Source organism: Doryrhamphus excisus, chromosome 7, assembly GCF_030265055.1.
Source record: "Doryrhamphus excisus isolate RoL2022-K1 chromosome 7, RoL_Dexc_1.0, whole genome shotgun sequence".
In the NCBI taxonomy this organism is placed as follows: domain Eukaryota; kingdom Metazoa; phylum Chordata; class Actinopteri; order Syngnathiformes; family Syngnathidae; genus Doryrhamphus; species Doryrhamphus excisus.
In genome coordinates this window covers 7,264,199-7,288,858 of record NC_080472.1, presented here as the reverse complement: position 1 = coordinate 7,288,858, position 24,660 = coordinate 7,264,199, and the positions used below count along the sequence as shown (strand labels likewise).

General features: G+C 40.6%; 1 protein-coding gene across 1 annotated transcript in view; it reads left to right on the top strand.

Annotated features, from left to right (window-relative positions):
* The first annotated feature begins 9,600 nt into the window (after nucleotides 1-9,600).
* Nucleotides 9,601-24,660, top strand: part of pcdh1a (protocadherin 1a) — a 125,525-nt gene continuing 110,465 nt past the window's right edge. Inside the window, exon 1 of the mRNA XM_058076818.1 lies at nucleotides 9,601-10,111. The gene's annotated coding sequence lies outside the window, so the exon portion shown is untranslated. The remainder of the gene's footprint in view (nucleotides 10,112-24,660) is intronic.

Sequence of the window (24,660 nt, the reverse complement as noted above, 5' to 3'; positions counted from 1 at the left end):
GTTAAAAGTATTTGTACCTCTTAAAGCATCTTAAGGCCTGAGTGTGCTTTTCCCCCCCAAAACACACCCAGCTAACCACACACGGACAAACGAAGCTGAATCATGACAGGAATGGTGATGCCTTGTTTGTGCGCTGCTGACAGCGTTGTAAACACATCTCTTAAAGTAGATTGGATGCCCGCGTGCCGGTGGGAAATCAGCTGTCAATTACCCCGCTTCTGTCATTAGATCCTTCACACTGTCATGGCGTTGTGTGCTCTGTATTTATTATTAACATGAAACGCTTTTGAGACTAATTTGATACACTGTCTTTTGAAACAAAATCTGAACACCGCTTTTGCAAATACATGTTTATTTGGCACCTGGTGTATTTTAATGGTAAATAAACAGTCATTAAAGTAAGAATACAACTAAATAGGAGTTTTTTTAAATAAAGTTTTTCAAAGCTCCACCATATTGTGAACAAAACATAAAGCACAAGTATTTATTAATAGTAGGGCAAGTCTAGAAACCTACGCTCACAACACGAACCTACACTCTTTTGACAATCCCGAGAGCCGGACAAAAGGCTCTAGAGCCTTTTCCATTCGGGCCCCAACGCCATAGAATGCTATACCTAAAATTAAAATTAGAGCTGCTACCTCAGTAGAAATGTTTAAGTCCAGACTTAAGACCATTTCTACACTTAAGCGTTTAGTTAAAAATATTTCCTGCCTGTTTTGACTGCCGTTCTTTCTCTCTCGCTCCCATTCCCTCATCTGCGGTACCTTCTCAAGGTTTCTTTTTCCCTAATGGGTTTTGAGTTTTTCCTTGCCCTGATAGGGGGTTCAGATCAGGGAGGTTGTCTATTGTCTATCATCTACTGTGTCTACTGTTACCTGCTTCTTAAGCCCTTTTGTGATTAAGGGCTATACGAATAAACTTGACTTGACAAGTTCAGATTAGTGTAAGGCTGACGTTCCCAAACGTTTGACCTGAAGCCATGTACCCCCACCCACTTAAAAACCCTTCATATATTGAATGAATTATTTTAAGGTTACATACCATAATTTACGGACTATGGAGTGCACTGGTGTATAAGTCACAGGGGACACCATAACAACGACTACTTAGTACCCAGAATGATACTACATGAAAATACTAGTATATATTCCTTTACTTTGTTTAAAGAAATGATTCTTTCCAAACACAACAAAAGTGTGTAACACAGCTAAACGATGACTACTGAATGTAAAAAGACTAGTTTAAAAGTGTAAAACAGTGTAACACAAATCAAACAGTAGTCATATTTACATGAGGAGTTTTTCATCTTTCCGAATGGAATCTTTCTGAATGACTTTTCCAAAAACAATGGCATACATGGAAAGGAATATTCCAATCTCTTGTCTACATGCGCCGCTAGAATCAAACAGAATAGTCAATGCGGCATGCCCAGTAAAACGTAAAAGTCAACATCACGTGATACTGGCTTCCCCGAGTTCTTCTTTCACTTGTTGGAATAATCGTCCAGTCTTGAAATTTAGTTTGGTTTGAAACAAACTTTCCACAGAAGTCCAGTGCTGATTGCTCGCCTCCATTTTTAAAACCGAGGAACGTTTGTAGCTGCTTGCGATGTCATATCTGAGCATACGTCGAAAGAACGCACGTGGGATACGTATAAACAGGAAAAGGTCAAATTCAATCTTGCTAATATTTTATAATTAAACTCGGGACATGTTTTATATAGATATATGTTTTCTGTTTTAAGACAAACTGGAATAGATTATAGAAGGGTTTTGATTCTGTTCCAAAGATGGCGTTAATGCACACCGAACGCTGCTTGCTAGAAGAAGAAGAAGAAGAAGACTCCGTTTGAGCGGGTACTAGATACCTCAATCGGATTGGGAAAAGGAATATTCCACCCCTGGGAATCCGATTATACGTATAAGTAAGTAAGGATAATTCATAATGCTGCCTACAGAGAACATACAAACTCCTTACTTACTATGGTACCCATTATGTCATTGGATGCTCATATCACCTCCTACTTTGGTACGTGACAAAAAATAAAAATAAAAATAAAAATAAAAATAAAAATAAAAATAAAAATAAAAATAAAAATAAAAATAAAAATAAAAATAAAAATAAAAATAAAAATAAAAATAAAAATAAAAATAAAAATAAATAAACAAACAAAAAACACTTAAAATGTATTATGGAAAGCAGGAAGTGAACAAATGTAACACTGATTGTAAAAGTACCAGATGGAGGGGTAGGATTTAATAAGCTTTGCTTCTCCCTACTCCTTTTGGACATGTGGAACTGTGAACTGATTATGGGATGCACTCAATTGTAATCTGATGCATATTCTCATGAAATAAAACCATATATATTCATTCGGATTGCCACTTTTCTTTGGGAAAGAGGTGTATATACAAAGGTTCAATTCTTTCCGTTTGAACAAATAAACTGAATGTAAGCGAAATATTTGGGTCCATGTATACGTGGCTAGTGAGTGTAATATGGCTAGTTAAACTTCAGATAAAAGCGATATTAAATGTTCATTTGTCCAATTCATTTACCATTTGTAATGTAAAGCTATATTTTTTCACCATAAAATGTGTTTTTGTTCACATATTTGCAGGTACAGAGCAAGCAAATTAAATGATCCCGTCTGAGAAGAATCGCTTCGGTTTTCGTACATTTCACTTTCTGGAACGAATGACTAACTAAAACGGAGGTACGACACTATTATGTCTCTTATCCATCATTCTTGCGCCCTGTTGGCCCGTCTGCAAATGCTCCTTCAGAAGCTTAACTTTTCTCAAACGCTTAAGAAGTAAATCCGTGTCCGCGCAAAATCACATGGCGGGTCCTAGAGTGATTCCTGTTGGCTTAAATGCTATAGCATGTCTTGCCACACCCCGGGATGCGAGTGCGGGTGTTTTCAATCAGCTGTCAAAGGCGAAACGCATGCTGTGAAAGCATCCTTGAAGATTTGTGCCCTCGGAGGGCTGTGCGGCAGCAGATGTTCCCCATTCTCATTCACTGTGGATTTACTCCAACCGTTTGTTGACACCTTGTTTTTTGGGGGGCACTTTTTCAATATACATCTTGTTGGCTTATCTCCTCTTTTTACATTTCTCCTCAAATGCAGTACGTGCTCCTAGACCCCTGTGTTTGTGGAGGCGGGGCAGTGTGCTCCAGGTGCGCCGTGTGATAAGAGGTTAGAGAGATGCAAATGAGCACAGATCATTTTCACTTAGTGTGTTGCTGTGAACCCAAAAATAGCAAACCCGCCGTGGGTTTAGAGTTCCACCTGTGATTTTAGTCAACTATTCAAGCAGAAGGTGCTGGTGTGACTGGAGAGTGCTCACAAATTTAAAATTACCTCCGCCAAGTGCAGCACTGCAAAAGAAGGAGATATTGCTTTTACCCATGTTGGTAGGGAGTTCTTCTTTCCTTGAAAGCTTGTGTTTAGGTGCCAGATGTGCACAACAAATACCCGTTTGTTGCATTTCAATAAAAGTGCAGCTATGTGATTTTTTTAAATAGCACTGCAACCCATCTTACAATATGGCAGGGGTGTCCAAACTTTTTCCAGCAAGGGCCATGTACTGAAATATGAAAGGATGCGACTTTTCCACTTTCATATGTTGTAAAGATATCCTCAAAAGTTATTTCCAGAAAAAAATCTTCTCATCTTCATGATATTGGTGAAAAACATAGGTTTTTTATCTTTTTGTCCCATTTTTTCCATTACAAAATTTTGTTTTTAAACATTTATTTTTCTTTAACATGTCAACTCTATACGACTAAAATATTACAACATACAATAAAAAAAAAAATCAATTTTTTTTTTATAATGTTTCTCCTCTCATTCCATGTGGAAGTGTTGCATTATTTTGCTATGTTGTCCTTCTTCCCCGCTCCAATTGAAACACTTAGGGGCCATCCATAATTTTCAACATTTAGCGTGAGAGCGTACCAGTCCACGCGATACTCCACGTAGCTCTGCGTGCTTCGCATTCCAACACAACAATCAGACAATGGCCGACCCCGGTGATTTCGATTACCTATTTTCATTCATCAAAAAGAGAATTACTGCCATTCATCGCTCACCGAGCAATGCATACGAACAATACATCAATGTTTACTGCTTTGTGCGTTCGGAAAGAAAGCGGAAGGACGCTGTCGTGGCTGGCCAGGCGGCTTGGAAAGGTTCCAAATCGAAGGAATCGAGCAGGGCGGATTTGTTCCGATGTGCCGTTGCGAAAATGGAGAAGATCAAAACTAAACCGACCATCCTGAATCTATTCGCCAGCTCTGTGTTTATTTTCTATATTTGGGCATGGACCTGGCTGTGATTGCCATTTTCTGAATTGCTCTGTGGTGGTGAATTTGACTTTGTGGACAGTGCAGTAACAATCAATGTGGTTTTCACTTCCTGTGATACACTGACTAGACTATAGGTGTGATTGTTGAGCCTTTTCAAAACAGTTGTGGCATCTTTATTGCATACTTCGCATTGAGTTGAGTTCAAGGGTTGTGTCCATCATTTCAAAGAAGATTTTATCTCCTCAGGCTTTTGGAAACCAGGGGCAACCTGCTCCTTGAGTAATCATGTGTGTATACAAGAAGTATTCCCTTGTTTAAAAAATCCTGTGGAAAACAGTTGTTGCATCAGGACTTTTCTACATGTATCATTTGATAGAAAGAACAATACAAAAAGACCAAATTTGTAATACATTTGTATTTTCTTGAAAGAAAAATACAAAAAAGAGGCATTTGATATAATTTTTTATCTTGTTCGTGTTCAATACAATGTTGATGGGCAGTGACTGATTGACCAGAGTCCCAAAATACAGCCAGAGAACACTATTGGACATGTTCGAATTTTCTGGCTGTATTGGGTCAGTTGGTCATGGACCTATCAACATTTTTCATTTGGGATTGTACTCTTTTTAGAGGGTGAGGGGGGTTGCTCAAAATAGTTCTCTTTGTACTCTTGTGAAAATGTTGAAAATTATGGATGGCCCCTTAGTAAACATTAGTGAGCTAACAAGTTTAGTTTTGTTTAGTTTTATTTGTTTCTCATAATTTTACAAGTTTTTAAACATTTATTTTTCTTTAACATTTCAACTCTATACGACTAAAATATTACAACATACAATAATTTTTTTTTATAATGTTGCCTAAAATGTTTCTCCTCTCATTTCATGTGGAAGTGGTGCATTTTTTGCTTTGTTGTGCTTCTTCCTCGCTCCATTAGAAACACTTAGTAAACATTATTATACTAAATAAATTGGTGAAGCTAACAAGTTAGCCTGCTAGCTTGCTCTGGTAGCGGTAGTGGTTTGTTTTATCCCTGTAGTTATCCCTTAGCCTGGTCAGTGTCATGTAAACAGTGTAAATGTGACTTGGGGTGTTAGTTCATGTCTAGAATGATGAACGATGTCAAAACTCACATTTAGAAAAAAAATATATTCCATTTATGAATATATTATTGAATCTGACTTTGCTGTCGGGTCTGGAACCAATTGATGTCAGTTTCAGACACACTGGCTTAAATAATGAAAACACTGGCTAATTTATTTAATTTATTTCAAGAATTACAGTTCCCATGATGCTTAGAGAGCAAAAACAGAAAGCCGTGCATTTCCGCGATAAAAGCTAACATTGCAAGTTTTATGCAGTGAAGGTGGTTTAATCTGACAAATGTTAAGTACGTTTGATCGAGTGTACAATTACTACATTTTCTGCTTGGATGAAAACCTCACTCAAAAGAACTAATGAGTGACCCAGGAAACACAGAGTTTAAGTTGCATGGCAAGGTTTACAGTGTGCCTTTCTGTGTAAATATCCCATGTTAAAACTGCAGCTTATGTTCGAATGTTTTAGTATTGTAATGTTTTAATATTCAGGTGTCTGGAATTGACGGGACATAGACGTTCATGAGGTGTCCTTGTCGGTTCACGAGACCGTACATACATACATGTAAATCCATGAACACACCCTGATTCGATTCATTGACACGACACACCACTGTTGAACGAGTTAAAATGTATGATCGAGGTAGACCACAGGTTGCATGGCGGTCTAGTGGTTAGCGCGCAGACCTCACAGCTAGGAGACCCTGGTTCAATTCCACCCTCGGCCATCTCTGTGTGGAGTTTGCATGTTCTCCCCGTGCATGCGTGGGTTTTCTCCGGGTACTCCGGTTTCCTCCCACATTCGAAAACATGCTAGGTTAATTGGCCACTCCAAATTGTCCATAGGTATGAATGTGAGTGTGAATGGTTGTTTGTCTATATGTGCCCTGTGATTGGTCTCACCCAAAGACAGCTGGGATAGGCTCCAGCAACCCCGCCACCCTTGTGAGGATAAGCGGTAGAAAATGAATGAATGATCGAGTTAGACGGCATCCCTGTATCAATACAGATAGATTGATGGATAGCTCTTCATCTGGCATTTTCTCCTTCTTCTCTTTTGAGACGGATCACAGGCCACCTGTGGAAAAAAGGCTGTAATATTATTAATGCGACTGGTTAGAAGCAGCTTTGCAGTAGTATCGCGTAGGTGGGTGCTGTAATATGATTGGCTCAGGGACATTGTAAGCCTGAGTAGCAGCCCTTAATGGGAGCCCAAGAGAGGTAACCCAACAGCTGTGTGTTTGCAGCTAATGAGAGATGGGGGGGTAAAGGATTGCAGACTGCAAAGCCTCTGATAAACTCTTGTTTCAGAATGGCGGGGAGAGATAGAAAATCAAGTTTCCTCCAGAGGACATCGCTCAAGGCTTTTGCGTTGTGGCAAAACACTATGTTTGTCTCATTGCTCCTAGTTCATTACTTATGACTAAGCGGTTATGATCATTGCCATTAGTGTTTCGGAAGAAAGGGAGAGAGCAATGTGGTGTGGGATGACTTTCACTCCCTGTAGAGTCTTGCTGATTTGTAGCCCTGGGCAAAGTTAGCATCTTTTTTTTAATTCTACTGGTGAAATTTCAGCTGACATAACTAGTTAATGTGTTACCTCAGTTAACATCCGCCTCGGTTAGAGCATTTCTCGGTTAACATCCCAAATTTTTGCAAAAATGTTGCTTTAGCTGGCGTTTGCCTGCTTGTTTAGCGTCCAAAATACAGTCAGGATTGTTTACACCCCCAAGACAAAATCTCACGATACTTGCACATTGTGGACCATGGGCGCCATTCTTACAAAAACAGTGTTTGTTCATATCAGAGTTGTAGAAAAATGCATGTAACAATGTAACAAAAACATGGACACAGTTACCTCCATATTTTTACATCTTACATAGAAAACTGTCGTCATTAGCTGCAGTCCACAAGTCCATGCATACACATCTACACTGGTTGTGCGTAACAGTTTATCAAACCGGCAGTGCATGGAGACACTCTGTTTTTCTGCCTGCCTCAGAACACTCATTTCGGCATCCAAACAAATAAAAATCAGCATTCAAACTACGCGTAGCATGCTTGCGGCGGCCGGCGCCAAACATAGCACACCTCACCAAGCATCGTCGCTGGCGCAATTCAGCCATGTCATTGCTGCCAGTGGTTGCTTATTTTTTTCATTTTCAATATTAAATGGCAAGGTTTATGTTTATTGGTTATGTTGGTATTTTGTTAGATTTTTTTTTTGCAAATTGTTTTTGCAGCAAAATAATGTGTTCATTTTGCGTTATTTTGCTAATTGATGGTTTTGGGTGTCCACCCTCGGCCATCTCTGTGTGGAGTTTGCATGTTCTCCCTGTGCATGCGTGGGTTTTCTCCGGGTACTCCGGTTTCCTCCCACATTCCAAAAACATGCTAGGTTAATTGGCCACTCCAAATTGTCCATAGGTATGAATGTGAGTGCGAATGGTTGTTTGTCTATATGTGCCCTGTGATTGGCTGGCCCCCAGTCCAGGGTGTACCTCGCCTCTCGCCCAAAGACAGCTGGGATAGGCTCCAGCACCCCCTGCGACTCTCGTGAGGATAAACGGTAGAAAATGAATGAATGAAGGAATGGTTTTGGGTGGTTTTGGAGATAAAAACAAGATAAACCTGATGTTGGAAAATTAATTTAAAATTAATTTAGTTTGGGGTTAATGTTTTTGGGGGTTTGAAACAGATTTCATTGGATTTCATTACATTTTCTATGGGAACATTTGCTTTGTTTAGAGCCCGTTTTGGTTTGAGTCATATGATGTTAACCAAGGCACCGCTGTACTTCAAAGTGGGAGGACCCAACATGTAAGAGTTGACCTCCACTGGGCTCAGATTAGTTTGACCGCATCATGATGACTTCCACAACTTTGCTATTAGAACTTTATGAAAAAAATCTGCCTTTCCAAATATTCATTTTGTTTGCGTTGAGGATCGCAGCTGAGGTGGTGCCTATCCCAGCTGACTTTGGGTGAGAAGTGGAGCACACCCTGGATTGGATCAATAGAGTGCCCTTTTTCAAACATCATAGTCGTCCATCGCCACTTTGCACTTTTAATTTCTCAGCTCCACAGTTGGCTGTTTTGTGGTTAACTACTGCTTATTAATAATCAAAACCCATGCATGTTTTAGCAACTTTTACCTCCAGGCATGCGTAACTACAGTTACATGGCAACAAAAAAGTCTGACTTATCTCAAAGTTATTGATATCGGTTAAAGAAAATCTATGGTAAATATTTAAATGGGGACGGCACAGTGGTTAGCGCGCAGACCTCACAGATAGGAGACCAGGGTTCAATTCCACCCTCGGCCATGTCTGTGTGGAGTTTGCATGTTCTCCCCGTGCATGCGTGGGTTTTCTCCGGGTACTCCGGTTTCCTCCCACATTCCAAAAACATGCTAGGTTAATTGGCCGCTCCAAATTGTCCATAGGTATGAATGTGAGTGTGAATGGTTGTTTGTCTATATGTGCCCTGTGATTGGCTGGCGACCAGTCCAGGGTGTAGCCTGCCTCTCGCCCGAAGACAGCTGGGATAGGCTCCAGCACCCCCCGTGACTCTCGTGAGGAAAAGCGGTAGAAAATGAAAGAATGAAATATTTAAATGGGATGGAAAGATGTTTCCTGGTGAAGACAAGATAACCAAAACATTAGAAGCAGCCGATAAGATATCATACATGCAATTTCAATGAAGTATAAAGTGAATATTATCATATTTGCACAGATCCTGTCTGTAAGTGTACAGTATGTCCTCCTATAATAACTGCCTGAGGGTGGCGCCAAATGAATAAATAGCAGACAGTACCTTGACTTTTTTTTCCCATCTTTTTTTTGTGGTCCTCTCATGTTGTACGTGGAATGCATATCAACAAGTCAACCGTCGCGCAGACTACCTGTTACACAAAATTAAACAAGTGGCACAATCACCGCATCAACATCATCCGCGGGGGGGCTTTTACAGGCGGGAATTAAATGACGTGCCAGACGCGCATCCAAGTCCCGATCGAAATGAAAGTGTGTTTCTTGCCCGTTTGAGGTGACCCAGTTTGATGGGGATCGTATTAAACTGCAGGAATCAAACAATTTCGTGGTAGGCAGCCCGGGCGTAATGTGATGTTGAGTGTGAAGTTGCTGCGTGCTGCGGCTGATGGGAGCCCCACCTCCTCCCATCTTCTGATGAGAGGAGAGAGGCAGCGAAGGGAGCAAGTCATCCACAGCATCTCACCACCACTTGCTCTCTGGAACCGCTTCAGATGGGCTCTTTTTATTTGGATTATTTCCCTTCCTCCGCCGTTTTAAGGCTCGTTCTTCTTTGCAAGTGACATACGTGTTGATTTGCCGTTTTGACTTTTGAGTCTTACTTTCTGGTGCGCAAACTTGGACCGAAGGGGATGCACGCAGCTCCCATTGAATGAGGATGGAACATGGCACATCGGGAAGCAATCCCCAATGGAATGAGGTCGCTCATTTCCCGGGGTAATCGTTAACTAGTTGAAACCAAACCGCTGAAAAAAAAAATCCATCTCTCTAAGACGACTGTCGGGGGACCAGGGAGGTTGCAGTCCTCTGAATTTTAATGCCGGAAAGTTCTAAACGGATTGAGTGGCTGCTGAAGTTATTTTGAGGAGGTCTTCTGGGTTGGTGGATGTACTGGAGCAGCTTTTTGGACGGATCCAAGTCTCTGGCTCAGGTAATTCAACTTCAAATATTGATCGATATTTGCACAAGTATATACAAATAAAAAAGAATCCATGCGTGCGTATAATTGCGCGGTAATTTGAGAGCGTAAGCCAATTGCGCACAATGCGATGCGGCCATTGCATGTTATAATAACATTATGGTTCTGTGAAGCAGAAAATGCGATCAATTTGTATCACGTGTTTTCCCATTTGACGCTGATTGCGTGTATTAGTTAAGTGTCCGCTCATGAGAAACATTTTTTTGCACAGCGTCTGGGAATGCTTGTGCGTTCATTCGGAGAGGAAATGTGCGCCTCCACATGGGAAATCTCCCACCCCCACCACCACCTCCACCCACCCACCCACTCCTCCCAGTGAGAGTCTTGGGTGTTGTTTCTCCCCACTCCATCGAGCACCGGGCTCATTGAAATAGGCTGCCAGACACAAAGTGTGCACACCACCAGGCTGGCAAAACACAGTCGACAAACACAACAGGGCTGTAAAGGCGTTCGAGCCCACAGCCTCCAAACTGTGTGGAACATCTGCCTTCTTGATGTGATCATCTCAGCAGTGGAGAGCTCACCGTGACATGTTGGAGTTCAGATGTTGCCAAGCCCTTAATTAGGCTGAAATAAGTATTTCAATATTCATTTCATCATTTGTATTCACATGTAGTCCTGTGCAAAAGTTTGGGCACCCCTGAAAATTTCCATCCTTTTCATTTAGGAATCAGTGGATGTTTATAGTTATTATATTTCAATAGATTAAATAACTGATCATATTTAAATAAAAAGCACACTTCTTCCAGCATGGCTCAGGTGGTAAAGTAGACGTCTCCAAACCTGATGGTTGTGGGTTGGATCCTCCTTCCTCCCGTGATCCTTGGGCAAGATACTAAACTCCCAGTTGCTCCAGATGCTGCGTCATCAGTCGGCAAATGTGGTAAAAGTGTCAAACGTTACAAAAACGCTACACAAGTGAAAGTCTTGCCCATCATCCACGATCCTTATGTGAGACATGGATACATTCTTTTATTCTAAAGGTATAAAAACAGGTAAAAAAAAGAGGCAGGTAATGAATGCAGGTGATGGGACACACCCATTCCACAGATGTAGCCCACTACGAAAACACCCCCAAAAAGCTCCCAAAAGGGTTATGGTTTTCTATCCATGCTGTGAGCATTTAGTAACACGTACATCCATAGTAACATGTAATACCTGTAGTATTTTGGGAACTTCCTTCCTGTGTGTTACTGTGTGAAATTAATCACATAGCAACACAGAAAAAGAAAAAAGACAGCAGCAACGGCGGCAGCTCCAACGTGTAGCGTTACCTTTCGCTAGTGGCCTGAGGCATTGTGAGCCAGTGTGTGGTCAAGCTAGTTGCTAATCGCTAGCCGACTAGTAGCTAGCTGATATTGTTCTTGGGCATAATCAGGATCAGAGTGGCCTTTACTCATCACTTGCAGTGTAACACTTGATAAATGGTGCAATAAATATTATTAACAATCATAATAACGATGTTAGTTAGGTCAATGGAGCCTTGGTGTTTTTTTGGAGTTTTTTTCAGAAGGCTTTGTAGGCGACATAGGTGCGTGCCATTACATGTGTTCTTAGCTGCCTCTTTTTAGCTGTTTATATATCTTTAGAATGCACAGAAAAGAGAAATACTTATTACTTAATACTTATATATACTAATACACACAAGGATTGTGGACAGCGACTTGCTCCACCACAAGGTAACGTTTGGACGTGCTTTGGAAAAACTTGATGTTTGGGTAGCGTCCCTTTCTATGTTGTAAACAATGCACAGAGGAAAGAAGTTCCGCTAATGCTTAAGATGACTAAAATATGACAAAACACAAAGTATTACATTACATCTTGAATGTACCTGTTACTACATGCTCACAGCATGGATAGAAAACCATAAAACCTTGTTGAAGCTTTTGGGGAGCGTTTCTTTTTAGCTGTTTTTTTATCTTTAGAATGTGTGTGTTCCTGTCTCACCCCCAAAAGTGCACTTCTCCTTTAATTAGGTGGAAATAAGTATTTAAATATCCATTATTTGTATTGATATCATTTGACCTGTAGCCTTTTGGACGTAACTTGTAATGCTCATTGGTCAGACACCAACACACAAAGTCTCGGTTTTGCGATCGATTCCATGGAAACATCAACTACATACTGTAAGGCCACTAGACGTGATGCAACCCATTAAGTCTGCATGTGGGAGGCTAATGGATTTCCCCTGCACCTCCAGTCTAAAGGCAGCCAATGTGTAAAGTCACCTTATGTGGTGAAATCATGAAATCAAACCTCAAACCTGGAGGGAGCACACACTCCACAGGAATGCATTAGAATATTTACATTTCTTAAAAAAAAAAAAAGAGAATATTTATATTTCTGAATCCAGGTGAATCTTCCCATACAAGCTGCTGCATCCGCTTTCATCCCAAAGCTCCTTCAAAGCAACAATCAAACATGTAATAAAAAGAGATTCATTTATTCCTTTAATGACATTTTCCAATGCCAGTCCACGGCTTATTGTTAATTTACTAACATGCCTGGCTTGATTTTCTGCTTGAGTCATTTCGGCTGTACCTGTAGCACAGCAAATGTCAGCCAGTCAGTCACTGAGTTGACTCAGTCCACAGAGTCATAGATCATCGTGTCTCCATGGTAACCAGGACAGGTGCCCAGGATGTGCAACCAAATTATCCGCGGCGTTCTGTCTAAATACTGCTGTTAATTTATCCAAAAAGACACACACGCGTAGCGCACACGACTCATTCAGATACATCTTAGCCAGAAAGACATCCCACGGATTCAACATGATCATCTTTTCTGTAATGTATGGGATTCCAATGCAATGCAGATTTCCCTAAATAAGAGTTGTTATGTTGTATTGCTACACAGTGACTTCAACTGTGAAAACAGTTGACTTGGAAGGTTGTCACAATACCTGAATTTGCAACATAGTGATGAATTAATCAACATATTTTTGTCGTTTTTTGTTTTTGGTCAGTCAAAAATTTCAGCCTGTCAATTGTGACTTTTTAAAAATAATTTCCATAGTCATCTGTGAAAGCTGCGATATTATTTTTGTGTAAACCGAGACATTCACACATATCAGCTTTGACTTTGGAAAACACTGATGGACATTCCCTGATATGTTGCATAGCAAACCACTAACTGTTTGTGTTTGCAACATATTGATTTGGTGTGTCTCGGCCCTAACCCATTACTCGATTAATCGAAACAACAAGCCTCGGATTGATCGACTAAGAAAATACTACCAATATTCCACAATTCTCTATTCTCGATCTCCGTCTTGTGCTCCGTCCTCCCACCGCAGTTCCTGTGCTGCAAAATGTAAGGTGTCTGCGTGATTGCATAGAAGTCAGACAAAGCCTCTTCCATAGGTACCGAGGTGCTGCAGATACACAATTTATGCAGGGTTTGTACCATTTACAAACTTGGCTGGTACATCCTTTTCAGAGGACCTTGTTACCACTAAGGTCAGCACTGTCTGTACCACTTAGACAGGAAACTATATCTCTCTCAGGACCCAAACTGCACAGTCTGATGTATAGCTAAAAGTTGATAATTGACTTGTAGAGGTTGAAATGCGATAGTGAACCCGGGGGTCGCTAAGGTGGCGCACTATGTGAGGGCTCCAGGTGAGAATCAATCACCTTGCAGGTGAAAGTGATGTTTTGCTGCAAGGCGCTGAGCTGCGGCCATGGATGGCGCTGAAGGCACTGAAGCCTTGAGGGAGGGCTGCCTAAATGGAGGCCTGCGGTCGGATGCTAAAAGGAATTTTGGGAGTTCACTGTCATTCAAGATGACATTGGAAGTAACATGTGGAAACATGACATGAGGATGGAGCGGAAGGAAGTGGAAAGGAAAGAACCATCCCGCTTTTCTCATTAAAAAAGTGGCTATGATTTCCCTTTTTTCCTTCATGTATTTTAACTCTATGTTCACCCTACATAATTATCACTCCAATATGAGGGAATTACTATGTCCTTTTGAGAAATCCCTATAAAAAAAAAAAAAAAACTCATTTGAGGTGAGATTACCTGTAGTATGCAGGTGAGCAAATCAAGCGCTTCTTTTCCCCTGCCTGTGGTAACTTCCCCAAAGCTCTAATGGAAACTCACATTCACTTTCTGAGGAAGATATTTTCCATGCAAATTTAACCTGATGAAGTGTAAAAAACCCACACACGAAATTTCTCGTACTGCTAAATCAGCTGCCTAATCCCCCAGCACCGCCGTGTTTGAAATGTGGAAAAAGGGTTACCAGAGACCTCCGCTGCTTCACGCTAGCTGCTCGGAGCGTGTGCCCGAATACAGTACACCCGACTGGGCCATAGCAGCTGGATCCTCCCACTCTATTCGCAGGTTGAAGGCCTGGTGGTGCCTGAAAAGTAGCCCTGAAACGGTAGCAGTGAGATGGTAGTAGTAATGTTGTCATATTTGATGAGGACAAATCAACTGGTACACTTGGTCAAATCTTAATTTCTTCGAGTTCTTCTTATCTCCAGGCGGGCAAAAACTATAGTTAAATCTAAATAAAGTTATCCGTTATCGGTACACATTGGTCTATACATGAAATAAAAGGGATACATCTATGTTTAAGGTTAGGTTAAAGCTGCTAAGAATTTGGCTCTCGTTATATGTGGTCATGAATAGATATTACATACAGTACAAACATATGTTACATGTGGTCATGAATATAAGTTACGTACAGTACGAACATATGTTACATGTGGTCATGAACAGATGTTACATACGGTACAAACATATGTTACATGTGGTCATGAATATAAGTTACGTACAGTACGAACATATGTTACATGTGGTCATGAACAGATGTTACATACGGTACAAACATATGTTATATGTGGTCATGAATAGATATTACGTACAGTACAAACATATGTTACATGTGGTCATGAATAAATGTTACATACAGTACAAACATGTTATGTGTGGTCATGAATAGATATTACGTACAGTACAAACATATGTTACATGTGTTCAAGAATAAATGTTACGTGCAGTACAAACATGTTGCGTGTGGTCATGAATAGATGTTATGTACAGTACAAACATATGTTACATGTGGTCATGAATAGGTGTTAAGTCGAGTACAAACATGTTGCGTGTGGTCATGAATAGATGTTACGTACAGTACAAACATGTTGCACGTGGCCATGAATAGATGTTACGTACAGTACAAACATATGTTACATGTGGTCATCAGTAGATGTTACATACAGTACAAACATATGTTACATCTGGTCATGAATAGATGTTACGTACAGTACAAATATGTTGCATGTGGCCTGTATGAACATAAACATAAACACAAACCATGAACCTCATAACAAGGATATCTGTTGTTACCTTTAAATGTTAAATGTCATTCCAGGCATGTACTTTATTCACCACTCCAATAGATGCATACCATTATAAGCGTTGTACATGTCATTATAACCGTGCCCATTTTGTCTAAGTGCGGCTGGACGGTGGATGTCAAGAACAAAGTGATTATATAGATATCAATCCCCACGCTTGTACATTTCAGAAATGTCAACATCAGTGACAACTGGCTCTCAAGTGAGACACTGGACGAGAGTGAGAAAACACTTTTTCCCTCCACTCGGAGCGATTCTTATCTGTCGAGGTCATTGACCAGTGACAGGGTGTGTTTGGGTGACCCTCTCCTGGGGCTTGTAGGTCCGCGAGGTGATGGCTGTGCTGTGCATGAATCATGAGACACAGCATCCCCGTCTCATTTTTTCCCCCTCAGATTCGCCACCCTGACAGCCTTAATAAGCTGGCTTTTGGCCAGGTACTCTTCTCTGCAGGGTAAGACTACTCTTTGCTCTCCTCAGGGTCCTAAACCCCAGTGCTGGAAAATTTTGCCTGGACTGCACTCTTTTCTGCAGAGTTAACCATCTTTGGCGAAGATGTAGCACATAGTGTTGCCGTTGGGCAGTTCTCGATAGTCTTTAAATGTCCACCAGCCTGCCTTTCCCCTTTTTTTATCTCTTCCAAGGAACCGTCTGGAGCGTTTCATGAGCACAGCATGAGATGATATACTATAATGAATGTTGATCTGACTTACATGTCTCTAAATACTTTGTGGATGTGTCTCTTGTTGTCTTTCTCAGAAGATTGCTTCGTAGTACTTTCACAAGTACCCATCATAGTGTGGTAGTAGAAAATTATTATTTTTTTTTATACCGATACCGATAACTCCTACTTGAGATTCAACTTGCGATTCAACTTGTAGTTTGTTCACTCCTGGAGGTAAGAAGGACTGGAGCAAATTAGGATTTGGCCAATTGTACCTGAGGATTTGTCCTAATGAAATATCATGACATTACTACGACCACATCACTACAATCAGAAGAGGCAGAGTATAGAGTAGGAAGGCCCAGCAAGGTGCACTGTATTCGGGCACATGCTCCGAGCAGTTGGGGTGACGCCACAGAGGTCTCTGGCAAACATTTTGCACTTTTCAAAAACCTCGGTGCTGGCGTTTGGGGTAACTGATGAGGTTTTTTTTTGTGTGCTTGTTTGCATTTGTGTGCATTTGGCAACCCGAGCATGCAAAATGTCTCCCTTGAATAGTGAATGTTTATTTCCAAGTTACGTCAGGCTGTTACGTCAGAAAAAAGAGTGCTTCATTTGCTCACTTATACAACACAGTTAATCTTTGTTTTTTTTTAATCTTGCTTTTTTAAATCTGTTATCGGAGCTATTTTTAATGTTATCAATTTTATCGGTATGATGTCATAATTGTCTCATATCAGCGCAATAATTATTGGGCTGATCGCTAATTATCGCACACTCCTTGTCTATACCACTTCCACAATCTAGTGAGATCCATTACAAGGAGTGGGCCAATATACAGCTAATATATATATATTCAACATCTTGTAATAACACATTATTATTATTATTATTGTAGAAGTAGCTGGCAACACAAGTGTGTACCAAGATTATTGTATCTTGCCGACAGTCAAACATGGTGGCAGCAAGTTATGACTTTGGTATTCCTTTATTCACTGATATCTCCTCTTATTTTGTTACGCCCATTTCCCGTTTTGCCCATTTTTGACTTCTCTTATCCTTGTTGCTTGTTGTCGACCAGCAGGCTCTTTGCACGCTGGGGTAGCGCTACAACAAATAATAGCTAAACAGTGACTGCATGAGTGCTGCCGGAAAAGGGCTGCGGCGGTTACCTGATTCCCAATGTGAACTGTATTTAAAGTTTTTTTACAGGTCCTGTGATTTATTGTCAGGTGCGACTTAGATTATTTGTTTCTTTTGCTTGATGACGCTGGACAAACGCATGTTAACCATTCCATTTTTAAGTCTTATGCTGGGGCCTATCCTAGCTGACTTTGGGCAGGGTAGACCCTGGTCTGGCCAATTGCAGTAAAAGTAACCTTAAAAGTTCATTCATCATTTATATGCATTTATTCTATGCACATTGTATAACTATCAAAATATGTTTTGAGATGATATCATAAACTTTGGTTTCCAGTTGCCATTTCGTAGGCAAGCTAATAGCATAGGAAGAACAATTAGTGATGAAAGATTCAGAACAGCGTTGGACTCATGCGGTGTATTCACAACATAACAAGATGCACGCCGAATTGTATGCTAACTGCAAAATGTACGCAAAATGGTGATGAATATTTTGGACATTAACCAAAAAACACGGTATCGGTGCTTCTAATGTACATGTGCTGCTTTAACTTAAAACGGGGTGCTGGTTGCTTTTTTGGCCACATCTCGTGGCTGCAATAATTCAATAATTCACACATTGAATGGCACAGAGCATTCATTAATTCATTTTCTACCGCTTATCCTCACAAGGGTTGCGGGCGGTGCTGGAGCCTATCCCAGCTGTCTTCGGGTGAAAGGCGGGGTACACCCTGGACCAGCCAATCACAGGGCACATATAGACAAACAACCATTCACACTCACATTCATACCTATGGACAATTTGGAGTGGCCAATTAACCTAGCATGTTTTTGGAATGTGGGAGGAAACCGGAGTACCCGGAGAAAACCCACGCATGCACGGGGAGAACATGCAAACTCCACACAGAGATGGCCGAGGGTGGAATTGAACACTGGTCTCCTAGCTGTGAGGTCTGCGCGCAAACCACTCGTCTGCCGTGCAGCCCTTTCACAGAGGCATCACAACATTTTTTGTTACTTTGAATACTTTGAAATACACGTCTGCAACTGCAATGTGTGGACTAAGAAATGTAATTGTTGTTATTTATTTGGGACGCTAATTATGTCGAGCTTGGAGTTTGTGTCAGCCACTGACTAAGTACACAAATATGATTTACATTCATTTGTGAATACGGAAAAGAAGTTTTGATGCAAAAATGGGACTTTTTGATATGTTATGTTAATATCGGTACATATTAAGAACATTCTTACATTCCAAGGCTTTTGTGTATTTCTATTGTTGGAAAAAAATCAGACTTATTTCAGCGTCTGTAGCTTTAGTTTGTCTCCTAGTTTGTCTCCATTATGTCATTGTATGATCACCTCGTACTTCGGTATGTGACAAACAAAAAAAACCAAAACTTAAACTATATTAGGGAAGCAGGAAGTGAACAAATGTCCACTCCAAATTGTCCATAGGTATGAATGTGAGTGTGAATGGTTGTTTGTCTATATGTGCCCTGTGATTGGCTGGCGACCAGTCCAGGGTGTACCCCGCCTCTCGCCCGAAGACAGCTGGGATAGGCTCCAGCACCCCCGCGACCCTCGTGAGGAAAAAGCGGTAGAAAATGAATGAATGAATGAACTTAAATTATATTAGGAAAGCAGGAAGTGAACAAATGTAACAGTTACTGATTGTAAAAGTACCAGATGGAGGGGTAGGATTTAATAAGCTTTGCTTCTTCTTACTACTTTTGGACATGTGGAACTGTGAACTGATTATGGGATGCACTCAATTGTAATCTGATGCATGTTCAAATGAAATAAAACCATTACCATTACCATTGTTGGGTTGAACATTGCCCACCCATGGCGTTGTCTGCAGACTTCTCGTGGTTGCTGAAATATGAGGGATGAGCGAGTCTTTATTCTTTTCACTTCTACACTTATACTCACTTTTGTGAGCTACTGTAAATGTATTATACGGTATCCGCATTTGGATATTAACATCCATTTAGAAGTGCAGTTCTGCTCCCCAGGTGAAAGAAAGTTGCATATTCAGCTCATCTCTTGTTTTGGCTCAGCAATCTATCTTTTTACAGAATTGTTACAACGCTCTTCAGTTTACTGTTAACCTTGGCTGCTTGCTGCGCCAAGCAGCGACTCTGAAATAAAAAAGTGAAATCTTCCCAGCTGAACAGCGGTATAGAACTGTGCAGAACTTTGGGGACCTTGGATGTCAAGGGGAGCAACTGGTGCATGCCGTCCCTCCTACACTAAACGTTATCGTTTTGCTATATTCGAGGAAAGGCAAGCCTGCATAACTGGAGCTGGATTCGCAGAAACATCAGCGGTGAGGACGCAAGCTTGGCATCTTAATGTGTCAACAGCTTCAGAAGGAAAATTAATAGAGAACAAATAAATCAGCGTGTCATAATTTTACCTTCAAACAAAAGTCTTAAATATTGATGAAGATAAACTGACTTGTTAAGCCGAATCGTGGCTTAGCAGTACTGTTGATGGACAGAATTTGTTATACAATATGATAACAGGATATGACCCAAAAACGCAAGACAGTATAATATGATACACCGGAGAAGATGGATCGATCAGAGATCTATATCGATCTATAGATCACTCTCTACAGCCAAGAGGTCGCATGAAGTTTTGGCTCGCTCCATCGTATCAATAACTCCTTTTCACAGATGTGAGAGTCATAGCCGGTCCTGTACCGTCTCACTTTCTCTGCCTGGTCCGTCATGCATCCTCTTCTCGTGTTTTCCGGTACGGTCGATTCTCGTCCAACCCAAATGCCAATCATGCTCCTTCTTGTGAATATCATGCCGCAATTCTCTTTTCCCTTTCTTCATCTTCTCTAAAAAGCAGACGAGATTCAATATCACCCAGCTTATGTTCTTTGCACATCTCTGATACACACACATATACATATATATATATATATATATAAATATGAGATATATCACTGATATATGTATCAATATCATCCATCTTTTGAACTTGGCATTAAGGGTTTTAGCAAAGGAAATAAGTCATTACGTTTCCTTCAGCGTTTTTTTCGCAACTAGGACTACAACTAATGATTATAAACTTCTTTCGATGCAACTAACGACTGCTGATTAATCTGAGGCTTATTGTTTCGATTAACCATGTAATCGTTTGGCCCCCAGATGGACCGAATCAGTATTAACTGGGCCTGCAAATACCGATTATTTTCTTAGTTGATTAATCCGAAGCTTGTTGTTTTGATTTATTGCATTATCATCAAAATATCCAAAGCGGACCAAATCAGTCGTAACTAGAGCTGGAGTTTCCTCATGTGGATCTAAAAGTCCTAGCTTTTTATAGTTGCAACTAACGAGTGCTTAATCTAAAGCTTCTTGTTTAGGTTAATAACATAACTGGCTCGGCCCAAGACAGACAAAACCAATAATAACGCAGGATGCAACTAACGATTTGGTCGATTAATCTGAAGCTTACTGTTTTAATTAATCACATAATTGGTTCGAACTTAAATGGACCAAATTAATAAAACAAACTAGAACTGCACTACATTGATGATTAATCTGAAGCTTGTGATTAATCACATAATCACTTCGGCCTTGTATAGACCAAATCAATATAAACCCTTGCTGCTTTTGATTCATTGCCCAATTTTGTTTTATCCAAAACACAAAGATGATAGGTCTGCTTTCATGGATGACTGGGGAATTTTCAAATTTTTCTAATCAGAAACGATTAATCAGCTAAAATGGTTGTCCATTAACTGCATCGTCGATGGATCGGCGATTAATCAGTTAATAGTTGCAGCTGCAGTAGCAACTCTCCCATGTTTGTATGCACCAGTGTGAAAAGCTGATGAAACTATCCAACAGCAGGGGGAGCCCTGGAGTAAACCTTTTTTTCCTACTTTGAGCATTAAATGAGCATTAAAATTGATGACACAACTTCCCACTGTTGTGTAGCCTCCCTGTTTCAGAAAGAATATTTGGGGCATCTTGAGTTTCCGCAGGAAGGGTTTTGAAAATGACAAAATGATTTGTGCTCCTCCAGCGATGGCAACGCCTGCCTTATTTATTGATTCATTGATTTATTTGGACTCGGTGTTGAACTCAGCTCGGTCTAGTCACATGCAACATATACAATGAATACCCTGCTCCCTTATCGGGTTTTATGCTGCGTTATGTGGTGCATCTGCCTGAATCAGCTTGTTGCCGTTCAGGTTGACCACACCATCTGGGGTGGCCAGATGATCATCACATTTTTAGGGGGGGGGAAAGTGCTGAGTTACAATAAGTGTCAGTTCTTGCAGTTGCTGTTTTAATGTAACCACTTTGCCATTAAGTTTCAGCCTTTCAATCAGCCAGCTCCTCCACCACGGCAGCATGGAAAAACAAGACAACTAAATACTTTCCGGGTTGCTGAAACTGAAACCCAACACCATTGTGTCAATACTGAGCTGATCAAATGGTCTTGCCAACTAAATGCTCAACATACGTACAGCATACTTTACAAACATGAATGTACGTCGGTAAAAAAGAAAGATAATGAAATAAGATGACTTTGCCGTAGCTGGCAGGCATGGTGCCATCTGGAAGACAGGCAAGAAGCCAACTGGAAGATATGAAGTCATGAGTGTCATCAACCATAACAATCATGTCACAATCAAGGCACGCCTATTAGTTCTAGAAATAGATAGAATGAAATGCTGGACAATTATATTACACGATGGGGAAACACAACGGAGAAGGGTTTTACTTTAAAAGCAGCATCCACAGATACAATATACCTTTGTATCACGGTAATCGGTAGGAGTCTTTATTTATACGTGTACTATTTTTGGAGTAAGAGCAAAGAAAACATTATTAGAGCCATCTAAACACCAAAAGAGTCACCTTTACATTCATATTCTCCAATATAGTAGAAACTATGTCTACACTTTTGGGCTGCTTTTCAGATAGCTAGTGGCTAGTTTTTTCCAAGACCTGGCAACACTGACGCACATACACCTAGCCCACAGTTTTTTCATATAATACGCTGACGACACGCTTATGTAGTAATCAGAGATGCAGGTTTTATTTTTTCCGAACTGATACTGATGACTTTCTGTTTCTCAACACCAATATGAGCCATAACTTTGTTCATATCGACTAATTTTAAATTTACATTGAACTGTATTTTGTGCAAGTTGCACGGCGGTCGTGTGGTTAGCGCACAGACCTCACAGCTTAGAGAACGGGGTTCAATTCCACCCTCGGCCATCTCAGTGTGGAGTTTGCATGTTCTCCCCGTGCATGGGTTTTCTCCGGGTACTCCGGTTTCCTCCCACATTCCAAAAACATGCTAGGTTAATTGGCCACTCCAAATTGTCCATAGGTATGAATGTGAGTGTGAATGGTTGTTTGTCTATATGTGCCCAGTGATTGGCTGGCCACCAGTCCAGGGTATACCCCGCCGCTCACCCGAAGACAGTTGGGCTAGGCTCCAGCACCCCCGCGACCCTCATGAGGATAAGCGGTAGAAAATGGATGAATGAATGTATTTTGTGCACACCCCGAGGTAAGAAGGACCGGAAGAAATGAGGATTTGAGCAAGTGTATCCGTTGAGTCCTAATCAAAGATCCTAGCTACCACGTCACCACTATCACGAGAACCAGAGAAGAGCGGCTGGAGCCACCTGCTGTGACCCAGCAAAGTGCACAAAATATGGACACATGCTGCGAGCAGCCGGTGTGACGCCACGGAGGTCTCTTTTGCACTTTTCGAATGCTGTGGCGTGGCCGTTTTAGGTGGCAGTCCTCTTAAAGTCTTTGAATGCATCTTCAGATTGCCTTACAGTGTATTTGTATTTGACTTTATTTTGCCATTTTCGTGTTTGGACATACTTATTTTTGGCAAAAAAAAAAAAGTAATTTGGTTAACCATGCATATTTTTGCTAATTAGAGGCCTTATTCAACCACGAAAAAACATGATTTATTCATCTATTTTTAAAAAACTGTGATATAGTGAAAGCGTGGAATTCCAAACTTACTGTGGTGAGGGACGACTGTATATCATACAGCTTGACTCTCTCAAATTTAGAGTGAATATGGCAAATAAATATGCAATTAGCCCATCGATGCCATGTATGTCTTATTTTAATGTATTCAATGGAAATTGGATTTCCTATTAGATGTTGCTGCTTTGTGTTTTGCTTTTTAGTTGAACAAATATTTACTCTGCTTTTGTCTGGAACGTTGGTCCATGTGTCGTCCTTTCACAGACGCCGAGAATAATGCAACAAGAAATGTCTCGGGTCTTTTATTGCTGTCATAATGGTTTTATTTATTCATTAGCTGATTCATAATTGATGGTGTTGTGTGGTTGGTGATTCAAAAATGGGGTAAAAATGCAGTGTTTGAGCTAAGGAAAACATTGACAACAAAGCTGCGGCTGTTCTGGTCCGGTCGATTGTTTCCTCATGCAATCATTTCAATGATTGATGCATCTCTAAAAGTGTGCTCAGACTCTGAAACGCCTGAAAATAAACCGTAAGGATGAGCGAGGAGACAGCCCCGGTGAACAAACACTACACATGCAAATGTGCTAAAACTGTCCACCCTGGAGTTTTCCAGAGCACTGGACCTTGATACTTAACCCCTATATCTGCTCTTATTTCAATTATACAAAGAGCCCCACGCACAGAAAATTATTTTAGCGTTAAATCATTGCGGCATGGAGAAAAAAAATGCTGCAGGGACCCTGGATCAAAGAAGACACTCAGATAACGTACCGTAATTACAGTTGTTGAAATTCAAACATAATGATTGCAGTGTGTGACTTTATCAGTAACAATGAAGCGTGGAAAAGCATACTTGAATTGTACATTGTTGCTCGTGGAACTCAACAGTAATAAGAACTTGCATAATCCTCCTATTATAATATTGTCACGCCACACTAAACGGAATATGTTCTGTGTATACTGCGTCACACTCGGCACCGTCGTTATTACGATTTATTTTGAAGCACATTTTTGCAGACTGAACTTTTAGCAGTGGCGCTTAACACAGGGGCCTGCAAAATGCGGCCCGGGGGTTATTTGCGCCCTGTTGTAGTTGTTTTTTTTTTATTGGCCAACGCCACATTCTAAAAATGTACCAAGAAATCATCTAAGAATAAAAAGTTGTAATTATATGTGAATAATGTTATAACATTTGAGAAAAAAAAACATTGTAATTCATAATTAATAATAAATAGAATTTAAGTCATTTTAATAGCATTGTTGAAATGTCAAAAAAATGCATTTCTTCTTAAGTCCTAATATCAGGGGGAACTAACAAAACAACGAATAATTA